The sequence below is a fragment of the Equus przewalskii genome, chromosome 4 (assembly GCF_037783145.1).
Source record: "Equus przewalskii isolate Varuska chromosome 4, EquPr2, whole genome shotgun sequence".
In the NCBI taxonomy this organism is placed as follows: Eukaryota; Metazoa; Chordata; class Mammalia; order Perissodactyla; family Equidae; genus Equus; species Equus przewalskii.
Genome location: NC_091834.1, coordinates 20,420,840 through 20,448,667, shown reverse-complemented (window position 1 = coordinate 20,448,667; position 27,828 = coordinate 20,420,840). Strand labels below are relative to the sequence as shown.

Below are 27,828 nucleotides of genomic sequence, written 5' to 3'. Positions count from 1 at the left end.
CGTTCCTTGTTTTTAAACAAGTATATTTCAGAAGTTTCTTTGCCTTTTCTGCTAGAATCACTCTCTTCTCCTACACTCTCCGCACTTTCCCGCCTTCGCTGTCCTCAAAGCATGATATGCCACCAAACCCTTTCTCTGCACGTCCATCGTCCCACACTACACAGGGTCTGCACTCTTAGCAGGGACACATTTCTTCCAACTTACCGCTCACCAGCTCTCAGGTACTTCTCCCATGCTGACCTCAGGCCTCCAGAGCAGGCTGCGTTGTCCTACCATCAACACTTAGAAGGTGAGGTAAGTGTCCCTGTCTGGGAGCCAGCACTGGCTGGGCTGAGGCACTTTGTCACATGCCTGAAGTACATCTGGGATGTCTGCCTCCCTGGTGACCTTCTGCTACAAATAAAGGTCTAGACAAGCTGTCTGTGGATTGGTCACTGAGGTTGTTTACAACGTTACCCATCCTAAAATAAGACCATGAAAATATTATCTGGCTCTCGCCGTGGTTGGCACAAAGACGGGCCTCCACCCCCATGGGCTCTCCACCTCTGTAAGCAAAATCAGGAAACCCAGGAATTTTGCCTGCTGTTTTTCTTGGGATCCGATTAGTTCCCCATGAGAACATTGCATTGGTGTCGCGTTTCTGTCGCTCAGATTCCTGCAGCCCATGGGGACCAGCAGGCACAGGACGGATGCTTCACACTTGGCACCACTTGTAGACAGTTGGTGTTGGTTGTGTGTAACTAGCTTACAGGGACGTTTCTCTGTTGGCACTAGGTTCTGACTTTTGATCTTGTGAAAAGCATGTTTCGTTGGCGCTGCTGGTGGGGGTCGCCAGGCAGCCTCAAGAGGCTTCCCCGTCTCGCAGTCTCGGACCATGATGGGAGCTGCTGCTAACAGGCAAAGGAGTTTGGTTGGGTCCTTTCTTTGCTACTTGCCTGAGGGAAAGAGAAATCTGGTGTTGTTTCTCCTTTCATATCAAGTCCAAGGGAGACAACTGGATCAGCATCAAGAGTTCTGACGTATAAAAATAGATGATGGGCGCTCCATGTATGAGGCCCACATAACACCATCTCATCCACTGCGAAGAACGGGGTCAACGAGGGAAAAGAAGATAGTGTAATGCCTGTTTAGAAGGACACTGGGGACAGTGAGGCCATCAGAAACCTCTTTCGATCACTAGTCACAAGAGGTGGAAGAAGTGAAGAGAGATCTGAATAGCCATGTTAAAGGAGAAACGGTTCTTGCCCGAGGCACTCTGGCTAAAGTGTTCTAAAATCCCCTGTCAGACAAGTTAGGAGACTCTCTGCCACCTCTCTGTGGGTTTCCTTGTTCAGTAACGCCTTGGTGGCTGTTCAGTGGGGCAGGAGTGGTCAGGTGTGGTGTCCGTAGACCCCTCTCAGAGGGCAACTGCCGGGACATGGGCTCGGTGCAGCCCCACAGGCCATCCTGCTCACCTTGGCACTGCCAATCCTGTGGATGACATCACCTGCCAGGGATAGCCCCTGTGACTGCAGGTGGGACCCAAAGCCAACCTGCACCACCACAGCATGGAGCCTGGGACAGACAGCTGAGGGCCGGGGGGTTCACAGAGGAGTCTAGTTCTGCCCCAGCCCTGACACAGCTCCTGTGTAGACCTGCAGGCTGCAGGCTGGGCACCTTGCAAGGGCTGGTGGCCCCCGGACTTGATTAACTGGAGGGGGAGAGGGAGAATTGGGCAAGGGGCTATCATAGGAGGAGAGCCCTCAGCCCCACCACTCTGGCAGCACTCCCTCCTGTCACCTTGGAGTCTACTCTGTGCCAGGCCCTCTGCCAGACCCTGAAGCTGAACATTGGCTAGAGCATGGGCCCTGCTCACAAGGACCTTAATGTGACAGTGACAGAGAGGAACAAGCCATCTCAGATGAAGGCAGATGGAGTAATTGGTCATTAAAGAGGTAACAGTGACAAAGCAAAAGAAGTCATTATTCTTTCTAGAAGGATCAGGAAATCTTCAGAAGCCACTCCATGTCCTCCACATGACGAATCCAGAAGATACAGACACCACTGAGCTGGCTCTGGCAGTTCCCCCACACCAACCTCACCCCAGGTTTGTGGCCTCCCTGGGGCCACTTCCTTGCCTGCACCTGTGTGGTGGGGACGATGATATGGGCTGCATGTTGGTGTGCCCTGAGAATTACCATGTTGCAGCCCTAACCCTGCTGTGATGGTGTGAGGAGTGTGACCTTGAGGAGGTGGCTAGCTTTAGATGTGGTCATAGGGTGGGCCCCCATGGTGGAACGAGTGCCCTTCCGAGAGCTAGCAGAGCAGAGCTGCTCTCTACATGAGGACACAGTGAGAAGGCGGTGGTGGAGGAGCCAGGAAGTGTCCTCGCCAGAACCCGATCCTGCTGGCTCCCTGGTCTCAGACTGCCAGCTTCCAGAACCATGAGAAGTAAACGTCTGCTGTCTGAGCCACCCAGCCTGTGGTACAGGCTGTGGTGGCCGGGCCGGCTACTATGGCAAGTAGCTGAGTTTCATATAAGCCTCCTGGTTCTCCAGCAAGGGGCACCTTAAACCGCCGAGGAAAATTGCCCAACACACCGTTGAGTCAGTGGCTTGGTGGATGCGACCCTTATGGGAAGTCACTGGACGCGTCACACGCGTCCAGAGCCTATGATCTCAGCACACCTGCGAATCCCAGTGACAGTGATGTCTGCATCTCCTGCATGAGTCCTCCTGCAGTTGTGGGTGGTCAATAATCTTGTGAGAGTTTTAAGGTCATCTGTCTTAGACTCAGCCTCCTTGGGTTTTCTGCTTATTTTATTATATGAATTTTAAAACAATAACATTTGGTTTGTTTGCTCTATTTTAAACCAGAGCCAATCAATTTGCATTTTTCCTTAGGTTGTACTGCATGGCTTCTCAGTAAAGTAAGAGCGTGCACACAGACCTGTTCGTTCGTGAAGGGTGCAGCAAAATAACAACATGTGCACAGTTCACAACAGAGGAAACATCGCTTTGCGCGTACGAGTCTAGACACAGTTGACAATACAATTTTAAGTCATGTCTGCTAGCGACTGCAGCCTCTTCCTGGGTTATTAAAAACAGATTAGTGGGTCTTATCTGAAGGTACAGCTTCTGTGAGGAACAGCATTCCCTCATTTATTTAACAACATTTAATTTGTCTAATGATTTAAGTTGTTTAATCACATCTCATCACTTATTAACCAGAAATGCAGATGCCTGAGAACTTCTTTCTGACTGATAGCATTCTTTCCCCTAGAGGGTAGAGAAATTAAATTAGTATCAAGAAAGTGAATTTTTGTGGTAAAAATCAACAAGGCATTTTTCACTGCTTTGTGACTCATTTGTAAAGACAGCCTGTCACGTGGACAAGGATGATTGCTATAGCAAAGATTTCTGAGCCATGAGACTGAGCTCCATGCCTCAGTCGCCGCCTACAGTCTAGTCAATGCCATCGGGCTTCTGTGGCAAGGTTCCCTTTGCTCTGGGCCCTCAGTGGCCCTGAGGGACCTTGGTCCTTCTTCCTGTCTTGCTGAGTCTGTGCCAGACCTATAGACTCATGACTCTTGTGTGCCTCCCTGGAGTTTGGCATGACATGCATTTATCTGATAGCAACTCTGAGCACCTACTGTGTGCCTGGCCCAGTGCCAGTGACAAGGCTACAAGAGAGGGATGCAGTACCTTCCCTCTGACCTGCAGCAGCCCCAGGGGTGTCCCCTGGAGCTTCAGCCAGAGTTCGAGAACCAGAGAGTGGCTCATTGTTCTCTTGGCCTGATGGAGTTGTGGCCTGGGCCAGGCCCCTCGTCTTTCTGGCCAGGCCTTCATAATTGAGGATGTGACCATCCAGTGTGCCTGGAGCTGGCCTGAATGTGCAGCACGTGGGCATGGGGGAGGGGTACAGGGGCTGGAGGGGAGCCTGGGGAGAGCTTTGGGCCTGGCCACCGTCTCAGGTAACACCTGTCCCCTACCCTCTCTTCAGGGAACCCTGGCAGATAAGTCAGCCCTGCCTGTCGTGGCTTCAACCCCTAGCCACTGTCTCCCTCTGTTGCACCCCTTTCACATCGTAGGAGAGAGCAGATTGGTGCATGCACTGCTTTCCTCCTGAGGTCCCAGGTGAGAGCAGCGCTGCTCCAATTGGGAAGCTGCACATGTTTGGGGACATCTAACCTATTCAGGCTCTTCCCAAAGGTACTGCTAGGGCTAGTGCACTCAGCCTTGCCAACTCCCATTTTAGCCGAGACTCAGCTCAGGCGCCTCAGAAGTGGGCAGGAAGCATCACTGCCCGGGAAGGCCTGGTGTCAGTGCCCAGGCACCCGCTGTGGGAGGGGTGGGCCAGCGTCCGCCCAGCCCAGCTGCACCTGGCCACAGGAACCTGGGCCGAGTGTTGCCAAATCTTTGGATGATTCAAGAGAAATCACGACTCATGCTTTTAAAAACTGAACTCTCCCAATACTGCACATGTTTCAGTTTTCTAAAACTACCACACAGGCTGAACCAGACAGGTGTCGTACTGCAGGCACATCAGCCGGTCTCCGGTGGGCCCGTGCGTGGCGAGCCATGTCATGTGTTTTCTTAGTCTCCCAGCACCTTGGTGTAGTGGGCACTCAGTGATGAATTACAGGAACTGATACCCAAAAAGCATTCAGCAAGCTAGAATGACAGTCCAAATCTAGAAGATATTACATTAAACAGGGTTTAAAAATGACGCTCTGCACATGCAGCTGGGAAGGTGTCACAGAAAGGGTGGGCAGTGGCTGTCTGGTGCTCATGGAAAGAGAAGGACCATGTCGATGAAAATCCTGCTTGAGTCCAAAGTTCGAGGCGACCTTTCCAGAAAAGCACATTTGACCACTCTGCTCTAACAGAAGTGGATTCTCTAGGAGTCAGCTGCTTTATTCTGTTCTGTCTCAGACACTGCTGTCCTTCTGAGAAGGACCCTCAACATGTGGAGCTCATCCCAAGTGGAGACACCAGATGTTGGGAGAGGTAAAGAAGATGGTGGAGAATGGGTGAAGGTTGTTGGGGGCTCACAGGGCTACTCCTCAGCAACATTTGTGGGCAAGGGTGTCTCCTGATCTCCTGGGTCCAGGGGCTGACCAGAGACCATGCAGGTTTGGAGAGTGGGCTGCCCAAGACGTCCCTGCTGGCATCCCAGCCACCCCTGTGGGGCTCTGCTGGATGTGGCTCCCCCATTACTCCCGAGGACAGATGCCCGTCTTCTCTTTCATCCTCACTCTCAGAGCAGAAGCAGAGTAGCCTTTCAAAGAAGGAGTTTATGTAAATGGACAACTGAAAATTTAATGAGGAGTGAATGTAGATGATGGAGGCAACCTGTGAGTGGTAATGGCTGGATTAGAATCCTTGGAGGGTCTAACCCATTTGTCTCTAGGAGGTTCACCAGAAAGCATAAGGAATAACTTCTCTATTCTCTAGGATGGACAAAGAAAAGGCTGCAAGTGAATCAGGTAATACTGGACCTGTGGTCACATGCAAGTCTTAAGGAATTGCATCAGGAAGATCCTGGTATTTCTCGTTTTTTTAGTATCTATCTCATGGTGGTTACTACGCATGTAATTTTTACAGCGGTTCTACACACTGCAGGGAAGAGACTGTTTCCATATGGGGAAGCTGAGGACCAGCAGCTGCAGTGCTTTGTCCAGAGGCCGAGGCAGGAAGGGAGCTTGGTCTGGATGAGTTGGAGCCCACATGTTCCCCACCCTGCACAGTGCCTTGACGTTGTACCTCACTGGGCTTTGAGGAGACACCCTGACCCTGTGGGGCCTCCTGCATGGGCTGAAGAACCTCTCCCAAATGCAGCACAGATGCATTTGCTGTTAAAAAAGCTGCTTTTATATAAGTGCAAGGAGCTCAGTACACGCTTCTGGATAGCCCTTCATTCTGTGGAGGTCAGAGGGGTTGGGCAGCTCTTATTCCATTTAAGCAGGAACCTTTCTTGGCTCCCACTTCATCAGTAACAGCCCTCAGAGAGATGGGCCTCCCTAAGAAAGAGGCCCGATTCTCCAATGGGTAGCTGCCCCTCGTCTTCCAGGGTACCAGCCCGGGGGTGCTGAACTGTGCCTGGGACAGCCAGGGACTCAGTCTCAGATGGAGAAGGGCTGGCACTATGGCCATCAGAAGGGCCCCCAGTGACCGACAGGAAAGTGATGGGAAGTGACAGGGCGGGCCAGACTTTGCAACTCTGCCACCATTGAAACAGCACTGCCAGTTGCCAAGATTTCAGGTTTGTGGGTATCTCCCAGGGTAGTTGGGCTTTGTGAGTCATAGGCTCTATCAGGATGCCTTTGGCTGCAAGAGACAAAAGGCCCATTGGCTTCAGTTGTAAGGAAATTCACTTTTGCATAATGAGAAGTCTAGAGGCAAGGAGGCTGCAGCCGAGGGCAACCTCCTTCCGTATCATGGAACTTGCATCCATCTCCACAACTGTGGCTGGTTAGGCCAGACTTGTGCACTCACCCTGAAACAATGGTTCCATATACTGGTTGGTTGGTGAGCCAGGGGCCCAGAAATGTTAAGTGGTAGAAAGAGTGTAGTGTGCGGTGTGCACTGACCCAGCAGGACCTAGTGAGTTGGGTCATGGTACATGACGGCAAGAACAGATGCACTCTTGGAAGAAGCAGAAACCATGAATAAACAGAGAAAGCTGACTGGGAAAGCAGATGTGCAGAGATGCTGGGGGGGTGGTGAGAGAGGGAGGGAGAGAGAGAGGAGGCCAGGGGAGCAGGAAAGTGACAGAGAAGTGCTGGTTAAAGAAAAGGACAGTGATACTAATAGAAAAATGTTTATTTATGAATTGAAGATAAGCTTTACAGGCCCCGTGAATACTTCAGGACAGCTTTGTCAGGCTGGGCTTTCTTTCAGTCCATAAAGATTTTCATGTAGCTGCATAATGACTTGTTACAGCAAGTTTTTCCATTTGTTATTCAAACACAATTAATCACATATTTTAACTTCATTATTTGGGGCATAAATGTTGTCGTACTTCCAATCATCTCTTCTCCCTTTGCTTACTTTTAAATATTGATTTTTCTGGAACTGGATTGATTGCCTTGTATAGGCAATTAAATTAATTAAAAACTAATTAAAAATTAAAAACCCTTGTATAGGGTTTTGCACATACATTTACTAAAGATCAAGATTGGATCTGATGAGACTTTGACTACGATTTGATAAATATGCCTCAACATTAGACCATCTTTGGCAAGAAAAACTAGCCCTGCTCGCCAAGTGACGTTCGTCTCACAGCATGTGCCTGTGTGGAGATGATGCCGTCTTCTGCTTCACCCTGTGTGGCCCGGGGCATCGTCAGGCATCCATCCTGGAGCCGCAGTGGCGTCTTCTCGTCAATCTGCACCTGGAAGGCCGTATTGCACACCTTCACAGCCCCTCTCATTCTCAGCTCCTTCAAAATGTACCCACATCACCTTTTGTGGTGCCTTCAGGCATCGAACACATTAGAACCTGAGCCTCATTGCACTTAACCCACGTGCTGGGCGACCCCGAAGGGCACTGAGCTGGGTGAACTGTGTCTGCCCTGCCTACGTTGTGGACACTCAGGCAGTTGGGCCATGTCAGGACAGGAGCCGGGAGAGCAGTGCTCCCAGCAGGACAGAGAAAACGCTGATGTTCCCTCAGGGTCACTCATGGCTTTACCAATGCAAGGGCCTGCCTAGATGCAGATTAGCACATGCCCAGCGCCTTAGAGGATAAAGTCCTCTTTCCTCATCATCCCTCACACGGGCATCTTTCTTTCCTTCCTCTCACTGCCTCCTTTCTCTTGAGTGGTGAAGGGACAGCTGCCGCTTCCTCACCACCCCCCAGGGCTCCACCTCCCAATGGAACTGGAGTCCATCAGCCCTGGGCAGGACTCAGCCCACCTATAAGCACTGCTGCTGTGGCCCCTCCAGGGGCCTCCTCTGTCACCCTTGTCACCCACTTCACCCAGCCCTCTGTGCAGCAGTATCTCTCTGTGCCCCACGCTGCCTTCCATACCGTGAGGACACTCATCCGCCGCCTGGCTACCGTCCATGTACAAGTGGCCCCACAGGCAGCTCTCTGCCAGGATGCCTGTCTGCAGCTCCTGCTCAGATTTCTGTCTGCTGTCCTCTCCACAATCCAGGCTAACCCACTGTCTTCCCACTGCGGCCCTGCCCTCTCCTCTTTGTCCCCCCTCTTCTGGAATTTGGAGGCTGGGGGGGTCATTCTTAATTCCTGCCTTTTTTCTTTGGCCACTGACAGCCCATCAGTCATGTAGCTTCTCTGCAACATTTTCTAGAGGAGGAATATAAGCCATCTTTGTTGGTTTTTAAAATTACAGTACTGTGCAAACGGAACGTTTAGTTACCATCTCTGTGACGAAGTTCGTTCAACAAAGACCGATTTTTTTTTTTTTTTGAGGAAGATTAGCCCTGAGCTAACATCTGCTACCAATCCTCCTCTTTTTGCTGAGGAAGACTGGCCCTGAGCTAATATCTGTGCCCATCTTCCTCTACTTTATATGTGGGATGCCTGCCACAGCGTGGCTTGCTGAGCAGTGCACCCAGGATCCAAACCAGCAAACCCTGGGCTGCCGAAGCAGAACACGCGAATTTAACTGCTGTGCCACTGGGTCGGCCCCCAACAAAGACGAATTTTTGATGTTGCTTGGCCATGTCTGGACGCCGTGCCAAGTAGCTCTGCCTCTTCTTTTCTGCTGCTGGGCAGGTGTGGGGCGAGCCCTCGGCACTGCACCCACAGTCCCAGCTCCTCCCTGTGCTTCTCTAAAACCCTCAGGTTCCTCCTTTCCAGAAGGCAGGTGTTACTAAGGTTCTCATGGAGCAGGTGTGACAGGTCACATCCAAAAAGTGGGGTTTAGACTCGGCACCTGAGCTTCAAGTCCATCGTCTTCCAGATATGCCGCAGCAGTGCTCTGAACCAACAGAAGTAACATCTCAATAAACCAAAATGAACATTTACTGAAGACTATTTTTTATGAGGGGACGTGTGAACTCAACCAAGCCAAGCAAGGAAATCCTACAAACAAGGTAGATCCCGTCGCTGCCCATTCTTTCTGCTGTTGTGTGCTGCTACCACAGAAGGTCTTGTGACCTGGAATGCTCTACTTGACTTCGTCACGTTGGTCCTGGGAGGTGCTGCATGGGCAGGCTCTGAGGCAGGAAGCCCTCGGGGAATCATGGTGTAGTAGGGAGAGATGTGTTGACAAACACGTTATTGCACAGAGGTTAGCTCAGCCTTGGACATTTGTACAGGAACAGCAACCCAGAGGAGCCTGTGAGCAGTCCCATGTACGCAAGTTTCCATGGCTGCCACGGCTGCATCCTTGCCCATCAGCCTAGGTCTGAATAACACAGTTGCTGGGTGGTATTCCTTTCTGGGGGCGGCATGGCTGGGCCCCTGCATCCAAGCTGTTAGTAACTGAGCAGTGGCCAGCTTTACTGGCTTCCTTGCACATTGCTGAGTTGACAGGAACGTTCTGCAGCTGTGTTTCTTGCCCTGTGCTTTCTGGATTCCCAGTTACCTGAATTGTTGTGAGAAAAAACATACAGGTCCAGGAAGTTTGGGGCCATTTGCATCTCCTGTCACCTTCTTGGAAATTCACATTTCATACTGAGTTTTGGAGAATTTGAACAATCCTACAGGGAAGAAAACCTCTGTGACTGGAGTTAGCCTAGAGCTTCCCAGAGGTTCTGACCCCAGAACCGCTTTCTACATAGCGCCTACATACTTCCCACAGAAGCTGCTTTGGGAAAGGGTGCTGAACTGTCCAACGTAACTTTTAAAATGATAACCACCATCCCTTTTCAGACTTCTCTGAGAATATTGCTAAAACCAAGGGGGCTCGGAGCCCTCTGAAGCTCTCAGCCTAGGAATAATTCCAAAGCGCCGACGTGGCTGTGTCTTCCTGCTGCTGTGTTTGCATCTGAATCAGGGACTCGGTGGAACTGGGTGGCCCTGACAGGAGCAGGCCACTTGTTTAGCTAAATATGAGATGGGGAATAATCTCCAGAATCTCATGAGAAATCCCAACCGCTAGTGTTTCTCTGGACTATAAATAGCTTTTTAAATGTAAATTCTTTAAATTTAGGAGGCCCCAAACTGATCTTTTATTACAGCATTGAGTATCTCTTGATATCTGTAGCTGTCGGGAGCATTGGAAAAGTGAGCACTTAAATTACCTACATCTTTCATAGGAAGAATCACCCCACTTTTGCCCAAAATCTGTGTGTCTTGCCTGTGTGCAAACGTATATGCCTGGGTCTCGCTGTGGACTCCAAGGCCAGGGCCGTGCAAACAGCTGTCAGTTGCCTGTGTTGCAGATGGCTTCAGAGAGGGCTGCCTGGTTTGCTAGAACAGGAAATACTTTTCCTTGGCAAACTAGTCTGCTAATTCTTGCTGTTGCTTTGACTTGCAATTTCATTAGGAAAAGGTAATTAACTGGAAGGTGCACTTCTTCCCCAGTTACCCTATGTGTCAGCTTCTGTCGTAATTGCACGTGATTAAACGCCCCCCTCGTTTTTCTTTGTGTTGCTGTTTCAAACCACAATTCCTCCAATGGCGAAGAAGCTGTCACCTCTATGGAACATGAACATCTGTGCTTTGGTTATGCCTGAGAACAGCGTAGAGTCATGGGGGACTCTCGTTCCATTCTGCAGTCTAAATGTGTCGTTTCCATGCAGTTTAAGATAAGGTGTTTTATGAAATTACAAGGTTGAGAAATGTCTGTCAGGCGTTTGGCTCTTGGTTGATGGGGTTCCATGCTGTGGCAAACTTTGCTGCCACGCTTCTCGAGCGCTAGGTCCAAGTGTTTTCACTGTCGTGGAGGACGCTAACCATAATCTTAAAAGCACGTTGCCTGAGCCGGCTGTTTCCTGTTGGCCGGTCTCTGCACCCGCTCACAGCTGGGCCTCCCCAGCATTGCAGCCCGTTGCACACCTTCCTGTCCAGCAGGGCAGGAGTCTGGGGTCTGACCTTCTTTTTCCCTCCATATCATTTCTATTCTTCTTTTCTTGGGCTCTCACCTCAGTCTCTTAACCAGCATAAAGGCAAAGAGATTTGAGTAGTAAAAATGTAAAAAAAAAGAAAGTAAGTCACTGGAGGAAACCAAGTGAGGGCATGTGGAGTGCCTCCGGAAGAGAGAATCCAGTAAACATCCTCCCCCGCATCCACTCTGCTCGCTGCTCTGAAGCCGAGTCTCAGCATTTCTAGGAAAGGGACACAGACGTTGACCCCCTTCAGAAAGGTTCTAAGTGCACACCCTGTGCTGGTAAATTTATTTTTGGTCCCCAGTAGAGAACCAAAAGCTGTTGACTAACATGATTTATTTTTTACCTGACCCAAAAACAGTCTCCCCATTGTAATCCCACAACAGAGATTCTCTTAAATCAAAGCAGCAGTCTCTCATCCCATGTATAGAATGCTGGAGCCTTCAGGTGCGTTTAGATCAGGAAAACCCTGAACGGAAAGAGATGGAAGTGTCACATGAACCACCTTCTTTTGCTGCTGTTCGTGAAAAGTGTCTCTTTTCTTGCCGCCCCGGCTCCCCACGGAGCCCAGGAGGGGAAAGGAGGAAGTGACAGTCCTGCCCTCAGTGGTGGGGACAGCACCAATACTCGAGGAAGCAGCAACACGTTTTTTTTTAGTGAGCCTTGGAATTTTGGGATGCCCACCTTGGACTCTGACCATTGAACCTCGCACAAACGATGTTTTAGCAATGTTAACAGACAAAGCCAACTATGTCCATTTGCCCGTGGTTTTGTCAGTTCTCATCTCTCTGTATTTTATCTGGTTTCAGTGAAAGTAGATGGAATTTTATATATGTTTTCATTTGTTTAATATTCCACAGATGCTTTCTGTGTTTCTTACGTGGTCTTCATGAAGACTACTCTTACTAGCAGATAACAATATGGATGAGTATTTATTTGGGCCACACTTGGATACTGTGCTGGCTGGATATTTGCATGGTTTTCCAGTTGTCTGTGCTGTAGATAACGCTTCCTTGAGCAACTGTGATATAGTTTTTGTCACATTTTTAGTTCTTTCCCTTGGGTAGATCCCAGAAGCCAGATTCCTAGTCAGAGGTCGTGAGAATTTTATAGCTCTGGATGTGGACATGTTGCTATGTCGGTTTGTCAGGGCCTGTTTATTTTGATTACCACGTTCAGGGTGGAGTGAGTTTCCAGGCATCTGAGCCCGGCCCCACACCATGTTCTCCCTGGTGAGAGAATGGCTCAGAGGCCCCATGGCAGCACAGGGTGGCTTTGGAAAGCTCCTCTCCCCAGCTGGGGTGGCTCTCCATGCCCGAGGGTCAGGTGATATTTGCAGGGTTTGTGATGGTGACACAGAGGACTCATTTGTTCCTCTCCTGTCTTAGTGGGGTTGGACATGCAGCCTCTTGGGTTTTCAAAACTGTGCATCAGCCTTAGCACGTCTTCTGGCTGTACTCCGGCTGTTTCTGGGTGTATGGTGATGGCGTAAGAAGTTAAGCTTGCGTTGCTTTGCAGTGGCCACAGAATGGAGCAGGAAAAGACTCTGATTCCATTTGGACGTCAGGTCCCCCCACGTAGAGCTCAGCCATCTCTGTGGTGTACCCTGAGGAGGGTGAAGAATAAGGCGTGGAGAGTGGGTCAAGTGTTACCCACCCTGACCTCACAACTCTGCCCCTGCTCAGGCTTTCCAGGCAGGGCCCCGATCGGAGTGCATGTCTTCTGCACTCCGTCTTTTTCAGCTCTGCAGCCCAGCCTCCCCAACATGTTCTCCAGTCTGGGAGGATCACCCAGGAGAGAGCATCTGAGTGACAACAGCTAGTAGGGCCTCGAGACCACTTCTCCACATCCCACACCTGCAGGCACAAGGACATACACTTAGTGCTGCCCACCTTGTGCCCCTGCACAGATCTGACTTCCCCCAGATCAGAGCAAGGAAATAAAGTCACCGCTGTCCTCTGTCCATCTCATGGCCTTACTCGCGTATATGTTTTGAGCAGCTTCCTTCTGGTTTGCAGTGGGAAGGATGGGCTGGACGGGAGGTGGCGGGGGGCCAGTTAGGATGTGGACTCAGCAGAGTTGAACTGGAAGAGAACTGGGTGAGTTTGAGCAAAATTGACTGCATTTAGTGACTTATTGCTCTCCCATAGTTTTTGTGGTCCCTATGACAGCTTGTGATTCTGTTTTTCCTTCTTCTTTAAAAATATATTCAAACTAGTGCTCAGAACACGGTTTCTAAATTCCATTCTCCACTAAAAGGAGGCAGAGCCGCCCGGGAAGTGCTGAAAGCATGAAGGGGGCATGCCACAAGGAGACAGGAGCCCCCTTGAAGAGTAAGGGGAAGATGGTAACTTATGTAGGTGGAGAAACCTGGCAGGTGCCACCTTAACCAAGTGGTCCTAGCTGACGTCACCAGGAAGGGGCCAGACCATCTCCCTATGCCTCCCGATGGGACACCCTGAGAAAGGCATAGCATCTCTTCTGTGGTGCCAAAGACATGAACCAGGGTTGAGAGACATTCCTCAAAATGGCTGGGACTTGTCAAAGGTGTTGAGGTCTTAGAAGACCCCAGAAAACAAAACCACGCCACAGCAACAACAACCACCAAACCTGAGGAGCTGTGCGGATGACAGAGACTGAAGAGACGTGACAACTGAAGCTTGTGGTCCTGGACTGGATCCTGAACACCTCAAAATTTGTTTTGCCTTTTCTAAAAAGAACAATAATTGGACGTTGGCTAAATTTGAACGAGGTCTATAAATCAGCCAATGGTAGTGTGTCGACATAATTTCCTGATTTCAATCCTTGTGCTGTGGTTATGTAAGAATGTTGTTGTTTTTAGGAAATATACACTGAGCTATCTTGGGGTCAAGGGGCCAGCTGTGTGCAGCTCACTGTCGTAGACAAATAGGAAAGAGAATGAGAATATGATAAAGCAAATGGGTAACAGTTAATATTTGGGGAACCTATGGAAAATCGGACCATTTTTTACAGATTTTCTGTAAGCCTGAAATTATCTCGATATAAAATGCTGAAAAGAGAAAAGCCCTGTTTTAAACCCAAAATGTGCCTCTTACATGCACAGATCTTTCAGTGTGCTTTTCTCCAAGTAGAGAAACATCCTAGAGAACACGTGACATGAGCCTGCCATGTTAATTCTCCGTAATTCCCAGAAACGCACCTCTTAACCCACAACTCTGGGGAAGAATTGCACGCGTACCCTAGTCCAGCCGACCCTTGGTCAGAGACTCTGAGGGTTCACAGCAGCCACCTGATGGCAGAAGTACATTTGTTGCCATCAACTGACCGGTTTCTGGTTCTATGCAACAGGGCACACTCTTGATCTGGTGCTGCTGGCAAAGGCGCACCCTCCCCCCAGCTGCCATCCCAGGAAGATGCACTCCTCCACGCATTCCCACACTTCTTGGAGGAGAAGTTGAGAACATGCTGCCTCTCTTTTTTTTCCTTTTCAAAAGAAACGGAACATCCATAATTATGTTGGCATAACATAATGTGCTAAGTGGATTTGTCTCTTGGGTGCTCAGTTTCAATGCATATAAACTTCATCCAAGGGAAAGAACTTCCTGAGGCTTTAGTCTTTGAGCCTCAAACTATGAAAGGTTCCCGAGGAGATAAAATGTGAAGAAACAAATACCACATTTTCTCAAAGGCAGTGCCAGCCCCATAATTATGCTGTTGGCTGGGTTTATATTAGAATCTGTACCACTTATGGTTCAAGAACTCACAGGAGGAAGATCTTGTTGTAATTAAATTTTTGCCTCTCTAAACCTAACGTTTAGAGGCCCCTTTTTCATCTGTGTGATTTTTTTGGGTAGAGTTTTAGCACATTCACGTGGGGGTTTTGATAAGTGGGCTCTGTAAACAGTGGTAAAGTGTGTAGGACTAAACTTAAGTCATTTCCCGGGTTGGTCGGCAGCTGTATGGTCCAGGGTTTTCTGGGAGGAGGAGCCCATGGACTTCAGAGAGCCCGGGATTGCCCTCCTACTGAGGGGCCTGTGGCCCGAAACATGGGCAGCTGTGCAGGCCAGAGCTGTGTGGAGTGGGTGTCTTTTTCTATGAAATGAAAATATCACATCTGAAATTTCTCCCAAGTCTCCACCGCTTCTTGGCTGTCTCAGCTGCAGCTGATGGGAGGCGGTGGGGCCGGGGGCTCCTGCAACAAGCAGGTTGTAAGGGGACTTGCATTTGGAGGCTGTAGGCGGTTCCTCAGTGTCCCCCTGGCCCTTACACACTGCTCTTGGAGCAGGATCAGAGGTGAGCTTCCTTTGCAGAGGTCAGTGTGGGCTCTGTGTTCCTGCTCTGGCCGCCTCTCCCTGTACCTCCTCCCGCCAGGAACACGCACTGGTGTCCAGGGCTCAGGGCTGGCAATGCTGGAAGGCCAGAGAGGAGGGGGGCCCATCCAGGGCGGCTCCTGCCCGCTGCCATTGACTAGAGGATGCCGCTGTGGAGAAGTCCTGGGAGGAGCTCTCAGGAGCTGCTGGGGCAGAATTTGAGGGAGGATATGTGCTTAGCAATTGCTTCACTCTTTCATAAGCAGTTACATGAGAGGGAAAAAAAATCTTAGCTTTATTCCATTAAGACTAGTCTATACCAGGAGCATGACTAGTGAATAGCTTTAGAAGTGTGAAATTATGAAACTTCAAATTGTGCTATTGAAGGGAGGAATCCCAAGAATACTGGGTCCTTTGAGAATCTAGAGGAACTCTGAGTACTGATAATTCTGAGTCATGAACTGAGTCTGCTTCAAGAAGCCAAAGTATGAAGCACAGAAAATGAAGGGGATGGGTAAGAAAAAACATTTTGATAGACAAATCTGCAGAGTCTGAACAAGGACTGTTTGGTGTCAGTTTTGATGCTGTCATGCTATGATGATTTCCAGTTATTTTAGGTGGGTTTGCTTGGTAATAAGCAGTAGAAGTGTCAGAATGTACCTCCTCCTGCTGTGGGATTGTAGGGTCTCTAGACGCACATGTGTGAATGTGGTTTTCTCTGGAGCTCAGGTGAGGCTGATTTTCTCTCACGCCCCCAGGGTGGTGGTCTTGTAGGTGGAGCAGCTGGGTTTGTGACTCATTCCCTGAAGGCCCTTGTCTCTTATTCCGATCCATCCACTTTGGAGTAATGTGGAATTGCCCTGATAACAGGGCGGGGGCTTCTAAAGAGAACTTGAACTTGTTACAGTAGGTGGACTATTTTTGTGTCACAGAGACGAGAAGAACCGGACACTCTCCTGCTGTAACCGTGGCCCAGGTGGGAACGTAGTGACTTGCTGCCCAGCGGGGCAGGTCTCAGGTTCTTATAGGGTGTCTGTGGAACTAGCCACTGGTAAGCTCATGTCTTCTCTTTATTATAGATGCTGTTTTACTTACTTTTATAGATGGAGTGTTTGTTTTAATTTAGTTTTATATTGTATTAGCCACCAATTCAGCCAGAACCCTGATTTGCGCCTAGGAGTGCACATTATGTTCACCTAGATTTTCCAAAATTTGAAATCCAAACTCCCGCCTAAAACTTCCAAAATAGGTGGGGGCCCTTCCAAGCAGAGACAGCACATAGATAGCTGAGATAAAGTGGTCAGAGGAAAGACAGCCTGAGAGGACCCGTGGTCTTTAGTGGTGACCAGACCGTCTTCAAAAAGGTGGTTTTGATGCTATAAAGCTACTGTCATGAAAGCCTGTGGTTCTGGGTTAAGAATGGAGTGATAGTTCTGTGCTCTGAAATATTTACCCAGAGAGAGACCCTAATAGCACAAAGATTAGAATATTATGAAGATAGCATCATTATTGAATTCATTGTGCTGTGACAGTTATAAACTATTTGAATGAAGAGTTGAATTAGGATCTTATACTTTATTGCATGCTGTTATGGATTGAATTGTCCCCCCCCCCCCCCCCAATTCATATGTTGAAATCCTAAACCCCCCAGAACCTCAGAATTGCACTTTTTGGAAGTGGAGGTATTACAGATGCCGGTAGTTAAGATGAGGTCATGCTGGAATAGGTGGGTAATCTACTATGGCTGCTGTCCTTATAGAAGGGGAAAAGCTGGGCACGGACACACAGAGCAGGAACAGCATGTGAAGATGAAGGCAGAGAAAATGCCGAAGATTGCCAGCACACCACCAGAAACTACGAGAGAGGCATAGAACAGACTCTTCGCAGCCCTCGGAAGGAACCAACCTGCTGACACTTAGATCTTGGACTTCCAGTGTCCAGAACTGCAAGAAAATAAATTTCTGTTGCTTAAGTGACCTGGTTTGTGGCAGTTTGTTATAGCAGCCTTGGCAAAATAATATACACACCCCGAAGTAAATTCTAGGTGGATTAAGCTGTTAATAACAATATCATACATTAAGAGAAGTAGAAAAATATACAGTGGAATAATTAATTGATCCTTGAGCTGGGGAATGATGTCTTAACTACTAAAGTGAATAGATGAAATCACAGAGTGGAAGATTAATTTTCTTTATAGTTAAATCTATCAGTGTCATAAATTAAATGTTAAGCTGTTGACAAGCTGAGAAAGAATATTTGTAATACATTTGCAATATCCTAAATAAAGAGTTGTTATGAATCAATAATAAAAAGGTAAATCACCTCTCTCTATCCCTTGATCTCTTTTCCTCCAGAGATTTTCTCCACTCCCAATTCACTCACTACTCCCAAGAAAAAAGCAACTTTTCACACCTTTTATTCCCTCTTCTAACTTCTCACCTGGTAACCTGGCCTTGGATTTATTAGAGAGGGGCTGTTAACAAAGAGGACCAGCTCATCTCTCCACCTATTTCTTTCACCCACCTGCCTACCTTCTTGGCCATTCAGCAGATGTGCCCCTGCTTCTTTCTAAGGCCACCCCCTCCTTTCATGGCAAGCCCCTTTAGCTTCTCAAGGATACTGCTCCTGCAGTCACCCCCTTTCTTTCTTCCATTATCAGTTTCATCTTCGTTCCTAGATCATTCACATCAATGTCCAAATAAACCTTAACATATCTCATCTAGTGAAACCTCCCCCGCCTGCATTTCTCTCCAGCTGCTGCTCCATTTGTCTGCTGCTTTTCTGGCAGAACTCCCCACTCCCCGGGCCAGCTGTTTGAATCCCTGTCTCTGCTTTTCACTTCCTGGTCTCCCCTCAGCACTTCCTACTTGGGCTTTTGGTTCCACTAATTGCCTGAAATGAATCTTATCAAGGAGACTTGTGACATATCTCTGGTCAAAGCCAGTGGTCAGTTTTTGGTGGCATCTTCATGATATCTCAGCAGCATTAGGCATAATCTTGCTTCCTGAACTACTTGCTTCTCCAAGCTTCCATGCCCCGTTTTCCTCTCCTCATCTCTCTGCTTCTTAGCCCCTCTCTCCCCCAGACCACTGGCATTTGCAGGACTCCACAGCTCTGTCTTGGCCTCCTCCACTTTCTAGCAATGCGCTCTCCGTAAGTGGCTTCATCTGGACCCCTGACACTAGATGCCATCTCTGTGCTCGTGACTCATACTTTCACATCAATACTGGAACTTCTCCACTGCTGAGAGAAGCTCTGCATATTCTCTTCTCTGCAGTTGCTCCCTGGTGGTCACACCCACTCTCAGCTCTCCACCCCATCCATATGCTGAAAACCCCAGGTTTATATTCTCGTTCAACCTCTTCCCCAAGCCCCAGACTCATGCTTTCAGTCACTGACTTGTCTTTTCCGTGTGAAGGTCTAAAAGGTATTTCAAACTCAACATGTCCAAACTCAGCTTCTGATCCTCCCTCAGAGCCTGTTCCTTCCATCAAGTCCCTCAGTGAGTGTCAGTCAGCTCAGACCCCAGCTGCCCAGTCCAAATCCCGAATTCCTTCCTCACCCCTCTTCCTGTCACTTCCACACCACATTGGCAACTCTGCCCTGAGTTGGACAACCTCTCGTGGCTCCGCTGCTGGGACCTGGGTCTGACCTTCTTCCTTCTCTGCATTATTACATAAATCCCGTAATTCAGCAGGTCTCCCAACTTCTGCCCCTATACAGTGTGTGTTCCTGCATAGCCCCAGAGCAACCCTTAAAATGGTCTGTCAGCCTCTGGTCTCCTTTGTGCAATGACTTCATCTTTCAGGGTCAAAGTTAAAGTCCCCCGGCCACCTGCGAGGACCCCCTTCCAACCCCCAATGAGCTGTTCCTTTCTCCTTCCAGCGTCTGACTCTCTAGGTTGTGCTTCTTTGCTTGTTGTTTGTCTCCCCCACTCTAGTGAAGTTGTGAGATTGGGATTTATTCTAGGAGCTGTAGCCCAGCACCTGGGTGCCTGGCACAGAGAACGTGCCCTGGCAACATCTGCTGAATGAATGACAATGATCCAAGACCACCATCCCCGCCCCCCCCCCCCAATGCAGGTGGACCTGAAATATCTGGACAAGTTTCAGCCAGTCTAATTCAAACCTTAAAATATTTTTAAAAATTGTAGACTATCTGTTAGGTTTAATGTTTCATATTAAGTTTGATCACTACTGCCAAACAAATCTTTTTTTTTCGTTACTCATGGAAATCCTGCGTGTAATTCTCTAGCACTCCTCTGCTTTCCAGGCTACAGAAGGTTGTGATTGGGTTGTGTCACATCTCTATAACCAAGATTTCCGTCTAGAAGCTGATAGGTCTTCAGTGAATTTTTGTTTGCTTTGCTCAGGCTCTTGGGATTCCTCCTGGTACCGGGAGAGAGAACCTTGTGCTTTTCATGCCTAAATGGGCTCTTTTACATTAGTAGCCATATTTCTTCTTACGCTTTACCCATTCTGCACCTTTTTAACTCGTGGAACTTTATTTCGACCCATTCATACATGCCCAAGGTTGCTGACTTGTGGCCTGGACAAGTGAAGGAGCTGAGGACCCTGGATCTAGAGCAGCATTCTGCTCTCCCCACTGGCCTGGCTGGGTGGAAACGGTGCCCATGGCAGCTCTCCATGCTCAAGACCCAGGATTGGCCTTTGAATCTTTATTCTAGTTGATCTGAGAGCCGTCCCCTCCCTGGGAGAAAAAGTCCTTCGCTAAAGTGAGTGCATTCAAGGCTCATCTTTGCCCTCAGGTGGCATGTTGACCTGTCTTCCTGGCACCCTCATCCCTCTCTCTCTGAAGAAGCCAGTTCGTCAGTCAAGCAAAACAGTTGCCAAACTCTCAAGACTGAAAGCAGAGTTAAGAGTTGGGACTAAGTTGGTCATGACTTATTACCAAATCATCTATGCCCAGCCAGGAAATCAAAAAGAAAAAAAAAATCCTCTAATTTTTAAAAATTATAGAAGTAATAAATGCTCGTAGTAAAAGCAAAAAGTGAAACTTCAGCAGTGCAAAAAGTTATACAACGGAAAGTCCAATTCCTTTCCTCCTCTGTTCCCAGCTCTTGGCTCATTCTCCAGAGGCGAGCAGTGGGCAGTGTCTTGTCTGTGTCATCTCAGAATTCATGTGCATTATCTCATTTCCCCCAAGAGCTTCACGGTGTTCCATTGCACGGAGGAGCCATAATTTATTTCATCAAATCCCCTTTCCATGAACAGTTCCATTGTTTGCAGTTCTTATTGTAAATGGAGCTGAAACGAACATTCTTGTACATAGATCTTTGGTCATTTAATGGGCGGGAAGGTGGGTAGGTATAGATGGGTAGATAGACAGTGAGACAGATAGGTGATAGGTAGACAGATAAACTCTGAGCAGTGTAATTGCTGGATCAAAAGACTTATGTGTTTATGATTATATGTACATGTATATGAAAATTTTTTTATGACCATTGTCAAAGGGCTGTGGTTCCCTTATAATAAAACGCAAAGGCACCAGGGCCTAGCCCTTCTCCTGTTTAAGGTGCAGAATAATCTGGGATGGGTGTCTGGTACCGCTGGCCCCTGAGTGGCAGTGTGAAGTCACTTTCCCCAGTGATGAAGGCAGACTCCCAGGCAATCCATCGTTTTGATTGGCTGTTTCTGTAGCTTCAAGAAACTCTAGAAGATGTTTACTGAGCTGTCTGGGAGCAAAAGGACAGACCTGAAGAGAGGTCTGCTGCAGGGCCTCGCTTGCTCATCCGCCCTGGAAACCTCTGAGTCCGAGACCCCAGCGACGGGAGGGTGGGGTAAGGTGTGCACTGTCCCTTTCAGGTACTTACTCTTTTTGGTGTTGGACCTTCTGAGCTTGTGTTTAGTAGTAGAAGCTTTTGTTTTCCTGGTTTTAGGGCAGTTGTGCCGACTGCGGGATTTTGACATGTCTTTTCCTGCCGATCCCTGGTCTAACGTGAGCAGAACTGAGAAGCCCTGCTTGTCCAACAGGCGTAACCATAGGGCAGGCTGAACCTCTGTCTGTCGTCTCAGCTAGGGACTTTTGCCTGATTTTTAATTCTGAAAGAGCAGCAGCCTGGGAGGCAAAGTGGTGCCAGTAAATACGCTCTGCTTTTTAAAGAAGTCGCAATAATTACTGTGACTAACTCTTGACAGTTATCTGTATGTTTGTAATTGTGTCATCTCACTTTAATGGTGTGTAAGCTGACAATCCAGAAAATAAGGTGTTATGGATAGTTTCAAGATTCTTAGTAAAAACCATATTCTTAGTAGATGTATTTTGGAGATGAATTGGGATTTTGTGGGTGAACTTTATATCTATAGATACATATTCTTGACTATTATAAGTGAATAAAAATGTAGCCCTAAGCAACAGCCCCATCTGTGCAATTTTGATGACAGCTCTCACTTTTTGCGTTGCCCAGGCCCAGAGAAAGTTCTGAAATAGTAGTCCTTTTTTTGATCTCCTAGCTGTGCAGGACTTTCTCTCAGCTCCTCAAATTTCTCTTTTTCTAAACTTGTAGTAAACCTGCCAGGCTGCCTTCACCTGGGTGAAGGCTCTGCTTCTTCCCTGCCCCAACCACTGTCTGTTATCTTCCCAGGTTTCTTTGGTTCTTTCCCTGCAGCTGTGTGCCCCCATCTCCCATCCCACCCGTGTAATGTTGGCACTTCAGCAGACAGGACAGCTCTGCAGGCTGGGTGGGCGGGGGCCCAGGGGTCTGAGTAGTGGCTGACGATGTGCTCTTCTGACGTAGTGCTGCTGCTCTGGGGGCACAGCTTGCCTTACAGAGGCTGCTGGAAGCTCCCCTGCCCCAAAATAACAGTAAGACCTGCGCTGCTTACTTTTGCTCGCCAGATAACAATGAATAAATTGCACACTTTGAGATAAGACATGAAGTATAAATTGTCCTGAGAAAGACAATACATTGAATGAAGGTAGACCCATTTTAGTCGATGAGGTTCAGATTGTTTAGGGGGAACTGCTTTTGACGGGGTGACCTTCAGATACAAGAGGGAAGGAGAAGGCAGTGAGGGGAGGCGCCAAGTCACTTCCCCATCTCCAAATCTCATCGTGTAACCACCGAGCAAAGGGTGCAGGACGCGGGCCCCTGAGCTGGTCAGCTTTGTGGGACCTCCTGGGGCAGGTGCAGGAGCACACCTGTACAGGGCCTGTTTCCAGGGGCTGACCTAACAGAGCACCACCCTCTCTCTTAGGATATTCTGCTCAGCCCCAGCTGGGACTGAAGCACCCAGCACCTGTGTATTTTGGATCTTAAATATCTTGGGCAGTGAAGGCAGAGGTTTAATGGAAAAGGGATAGAGGCGCTCCTGGAAAAGCTGGCAACCAAACAAGCCCCTCTCGCTGTCATTTTCATGAGTTCTGTCCTGTGGGTGAGGTTTGACAGTGTGATAAGACACAGTGAAATGCTGAACGAAAGGAGGGGCCCACATTCTGTTATTTTCACACAAAGTGAGTTTTTAAACTATTAATTTTCAAATAATTTCAAACCTGTACAGAAGGTGCAGTAATAATACAAAGAACTCATGTAGATCCTTTACCCTGGTTCCCTAATTGTTAACATTTTGTCACATTTTAAATCATTTTCACTGCCCCTGCATATATGTACAGAGAGAGATTTGTATTCACATAGATATATATTTAGATACACACATATATTGCTGCTCTTTTCTCCGAACCATCTGAGACTAATTTGTGAACATCAAGTCCTTTCTTTACCTCCTAAATACCTCAGTGTCTATTTCCTAAAAACAGGGAGCAGAGCACAGTACAATTACCGAAACCAGGATAGTTAACATTAACAAAGTGCAAGTATCCAGTCGACAGACCTTGTTCAGATCCCCTCATTGTCCTTGTGGGGTCCTTTCTGGCGTTCTCTCTTTCTGGTTCATGGACTGGTTCGGGACCACCGTCTGTGCTAGTTCCACGGTCTCTCTCATCTCCTTTAATGTGGAACACTCCTTGGCCTTTCCACGCCTCTCGTGATGTAGACACTTGTTGAAGGACCCAGTTAGGTTTGTGGGGAGTCTCCTCGGGGTCCCATCAGGTTGGACGTGGTGGGAAGATCGCAGGAAGGGAGGCCGTGTCTTCTGGGCTTCACTTCAGGAAGCTCATGACATTGGTTGTCCAGTTATTGCCGATGTTGATATTTCTTGCTGGGTTAAGATGTTGTTGTCTACTCAATTTCTTCATGTAAAGGGACTATTTTTCCCTTTGTAATTAGGAAGTAATTTGAAGAAAGGTAAGTTGAGACTGTGTCAATATGCTTGTCTACATCAGTCTTTCACTGACTGGTTTTGTGGTGTATGGATGATGCCTGTCTGGTTTTTCTAGCTCCATCATCGTGCACTTATTAATTGGCATTCTGCTGTTCATGGACGTGTTTTTTTATTTGTCAGTAAGGACACATTAATTATTATTTTATTCCATGCCTTATAGTTCCTACAATCCTTGTTTGTTTTGATGCTCATATTGTCCCAGTGGGGCTGGTAGAAGCCCCTTTCAGGCTGGTTCCTTTTTCCTTGGACATGTCCCCATCAACATGCTTCCTTGCTTCCTAGCATGAGGTTTCCCATCCTCTGCAAGCAGTCAGCGTTATTGATACTTGGGACTAGATAAACCCTTGTTGCAGGGCCTGTCCTGTGCACTGTAGGATGTTTAGCAGCATCTCTGGCCTCTATCCACAAGAAGCCAGTAGTGGGCTCTACCCCTATATACACCCCAGTTGTGACAACCAAAAATGTCTCAGACATTGTCAGATGTCCCTTAGGGGGCAAAATCCACCTTCCTCAAGTCCCCATTGGGAACCAGTGAAAAAGTATTGCTTTCTTCACTGAATTTTATGATCTGTAAGAGAAAAGTCGGTTCACTTCCTCAAATAGATTAGGCAAGAAAAGTCTTATAATATGCTTTATTTCTTCTAGCAACACAAGGATAAAGGGACCCAAGGAATGTTTAGGTCTTTCTCTATGAAGACAGAGTCAGTGATGAACCCCAGGTGCCCCTCACCCAGCCCCACAGCCATCAGCCCACAACATGTCTTACCCCAGCCACAACCCATTGACTTCCCGTGTGTGTATTGTTTTGACAAGAGTCCCGTGTAACAATATCATTTATTTGTAAGTATTTTAGTCTGCTTCTGTAAAAGTTCATAGATTTTTTTTACCAGAACCATAATGCCATATTACACCTAATTCCTTAATATCATTTAAAAAATTCACTGCTGAAATGGGATTTGCATTCAAGCTGCACGTTTGCAGCTCTAGTGCAGTGAGTTCCACGGACACACGTGCTGCTCCAGGAAGGGCTTGGGTGCAGGGGTGCGCTCCCACTGTAGCTCTGATCACAATGGAAAGGCTCAGCTGGGCATGCGCTGCAGGCTTCACCCCGTTATTCATGTTGCAGGGGGACCTGCCACCAAAAGCGGCAGCTGCCCCCAGCAGAACTGTTAACGACCCCGAATTAGGAAGCCTTTGGAGTCATCTGGTCAACCTCTGCTCTGAGACGGAGAGCTCTGTAGAGCCACGATGGACGGGGGCACGATGCGAGCCTCTTCCTCTCCTCAGGAACCATCACTGCCTTGCTCACTATAGGCTTTAGCTTCTTTGAATACAAAACAAAGTCCTAATTGCTGGGTTTTCAAGTATTTAAAGCTGAGACAGTTTAAAGCCCCTTAGACGTCTATGGAGCAGAACTTCAGGATGAGCTCTTTCTGCCCAGGCACACACTCTTCCTGAGTTGACACTGCGGGGGGTCTGGATCCTGGAGCTCATGTTGAGTCTTGCCTGTTAGGTACGTAATGCCCCCCAAGAAGGAGAAGACAAGTCAAATGAGTCTGTCTGGAATGATTTCTTATTGAGTGTTTACTCTGCAATAGGGACTTCTGTGCCGTATCCTATGTGACACCCAATGTAAGCCTATGTGACAGTCGCCCCATTTTGGCATTGAGGATGTCAGGAGTCAGAAGGGGGGGGCTCACGCTGCAAGCAGTTAGCAGGAGTTTGACTCTAGGACTGGCAGGTTCTAAGTCCATGCTCTCACTGTTGAATCAGAAATTCTCTCTATAATTGAGGCTTTTAGATAATTTTAGGGGTGGACGGGGGGGGAAGCTTGTATATTCAGAGGAATGGGAACTGCACAGAGAGTGTGCTTTATTAATGTTAAGTAAGGAATTCAGAGATGCTAAATGGACATGCCAGCAGTTCCATTCTGTTCCTTAACAAATTCAATTTTAAGAAATAGTATTCTACCAAAAACTTGGTCAGGCAGTCATCTCTGTTGGAAATGTTCCCCTTATTAGAGTCATATTTTAATAAAATTTGATGTAGACATTATCCTAAGAAAATTATTAAACACACACAGTAAGACTCATGTACAAAGATATGACAAGCAGCACTGTTGATAAGAATGAAAAACTAGAATGCACTGGAATGGACGGCATTGGGAAATACATCGTGTTTGATACAACTGTGTGAAGAAATACCTTGAAGTCATTAAAACATCAAAGAAACAATGACCTGGGAGATGTTTGTGGTGTAACGTGAAGCTACACAAGCCTGATTGCAAAACTGTCTGTGCCGTATGATCCCAGTTATGTCAGTATGTCTATTTATAAATAGATGTGCAAAAGAATACTGGAAGGGCATAGTCTAGAGTTTTAAAAGTGAATCCGGGAATGGTCGGTGACTATCAGGTTTTTTTCCCTTGTCCCTTATTGTATTTTCCAAATACGTTACAATGAAAACTTATTTTTATAATAAAAAACTAATATATGTGTCTGTATGTGTTTGTGTGCGTAGGTATGCATGTGTATATGTATGTGTGTATATGTATCTGTTTGTGTATATGTGTGCATATATGTATGTCAGGAATTTCCACTTTACGTGGTCCTCCTGCCTGCTCACAACTTCGGACATCCTGGGAGCTGCCGACATTGTCCTTACACACAGAAAAGAGCAATGGCCCCCAAGCTGACTCCACCTTGAATAAAGTCCTTTTCCTTTCATGTTGTAAATTAACCACCCTTCACAGTTCTCATGACTATGCCCTTGTTACGCTGGCGACGGGCAGACAGGACGTCTGTCGCATTTCGAGGCACTCTGCCCAGAGACTTGCATACCCTCTGCATGCTCCCAACAGCCTCAGCTCCTAAAACCTGGTCCTGAAAACTAGAGGGGAGCTTTGCAGACAGCACGCTCTTGATGTAGGGCTGAAGGAAGTTCTGCAGAGTCACCAGGAGGACATTGCTGCAGAGTAGAAGCAGCTATGGTTTCTAATGGAGCTCGCAGCCAAATTTTTTTTGACTAGGACAAAAAAGTGTAGCAAAAGTGGTGCAAGCAACTTGTCCCCAGGGTTCATTCACCAAGCAGATGACCAGGTGAGCAGGGTAGAACCAAGAATAATGAACGAAGTGTGACCCTGCTTTCCAGGAGCTCCAAGAGGAAGAAAGGCAAACAGACGTTCCCATGACAACAATGATGGGCCCTCTTGATTGGCAGGGACCTGGTCAGGGGCCCACGTGAGTAGCCTTGCAGACTAGATGGTGTCATGCCAGTGTCGCTTACGAGGAAACTGATGCCCAGAGAACTGGGAGCACCTTCCCTCGGCACTGTAGAGTTGGGATCTGGCAAAGCTGAGAATGGAAGACTCCAGAGGCCCTGCCCTGCCCATACCACGCACATACTTTCTGTCCATCTACAGAAAAAAATAATTAAGCTCAGTGGAATACATAGAAGAATAGGCAGTAGGAAGCAAAAGTCCAAAAGTTAATTCTGACTTAGGAAAACTTCTGCCCATACTCCTTGGTGTCCATAGATATAGTTAGTGAGACAGCAGAAGAAAAGGGAAAATGTTAGATTATCTAGACACCGAATAAGCTGGAGAAAAAAACAGAATGCTGACTGTCCCCGTAGACTTGAGAATAAGTAGGATGAAAATTCTCTTTCTGGTCCAGTTTTGGGGCAATGTGTGACTCACGGGAAAATACATAAATTCTAACTCGACATAGAATGCAGTCATGAGTTACATGTTCTTTTGAAGTTCGACACCTTCTGGAAGGAGGCATGCCGTGCAGTGCTAAAATGTTCTGCCTTGCAGAAAAGCTGACGTGGTCCCACATTGGCCACAGAATATACCACAAGCCCCCTCTGGGATGTCACGACTGTAGGGGTTACCCACGAGGACATGGTCATTCCGCCAGCACGTCCTTCAGTGCCTGGACCTGCCACTGTTGTGACCACAGATGATTAAAATGGAAATTTAAATAACTGCACATGAGTCATCTGTAGATCTCCAGCATTTAGAGCCAAGCTGCCTTTTGAATATCAGTTTCCCCCCAAATATGTACTGAATAAGAAGTCAAGTCTGAAAACAAATGTTTCTAATTAACTGTAAAGCAGAGTAACTGGGCCCCTTCTGGAATCTGAGCCCCCAAGAACAGCAACTCCCAGGAGACCCTGCACTGTTTTTGGGAGGGACTCTGAGGACCTTCAGGCCACATCAGGCCTTTCTCAG

General features: G+C 47.8%; 1 protein-coding gene and 1 long non-coding RNA gene across 8 annotated transcripts in view; both read left to right on the top strand.

Annotated features, from left to right (window-relative positions):
- The window catches only part of GRB10 (growth factor receptor bound protein 10), a 205,173-nt gene that overhangs the window by 125,896 nt on the left and 51,449 nt on the right, over positions 1 to 27,828 (top strand). The window lies entirely within an intron of this gene.
- On the top strand, positions 16,222 to 17,266 carry LOC139082778 (uncharacterized). Its single transcript, XR_011539004.1, has 2 exons — positions 16,222 to 16,345; positions 17,054 to 17,266. It is a non-coding gene; the product is annotated as an uncharacterized lncRNA (long non-coding RNA).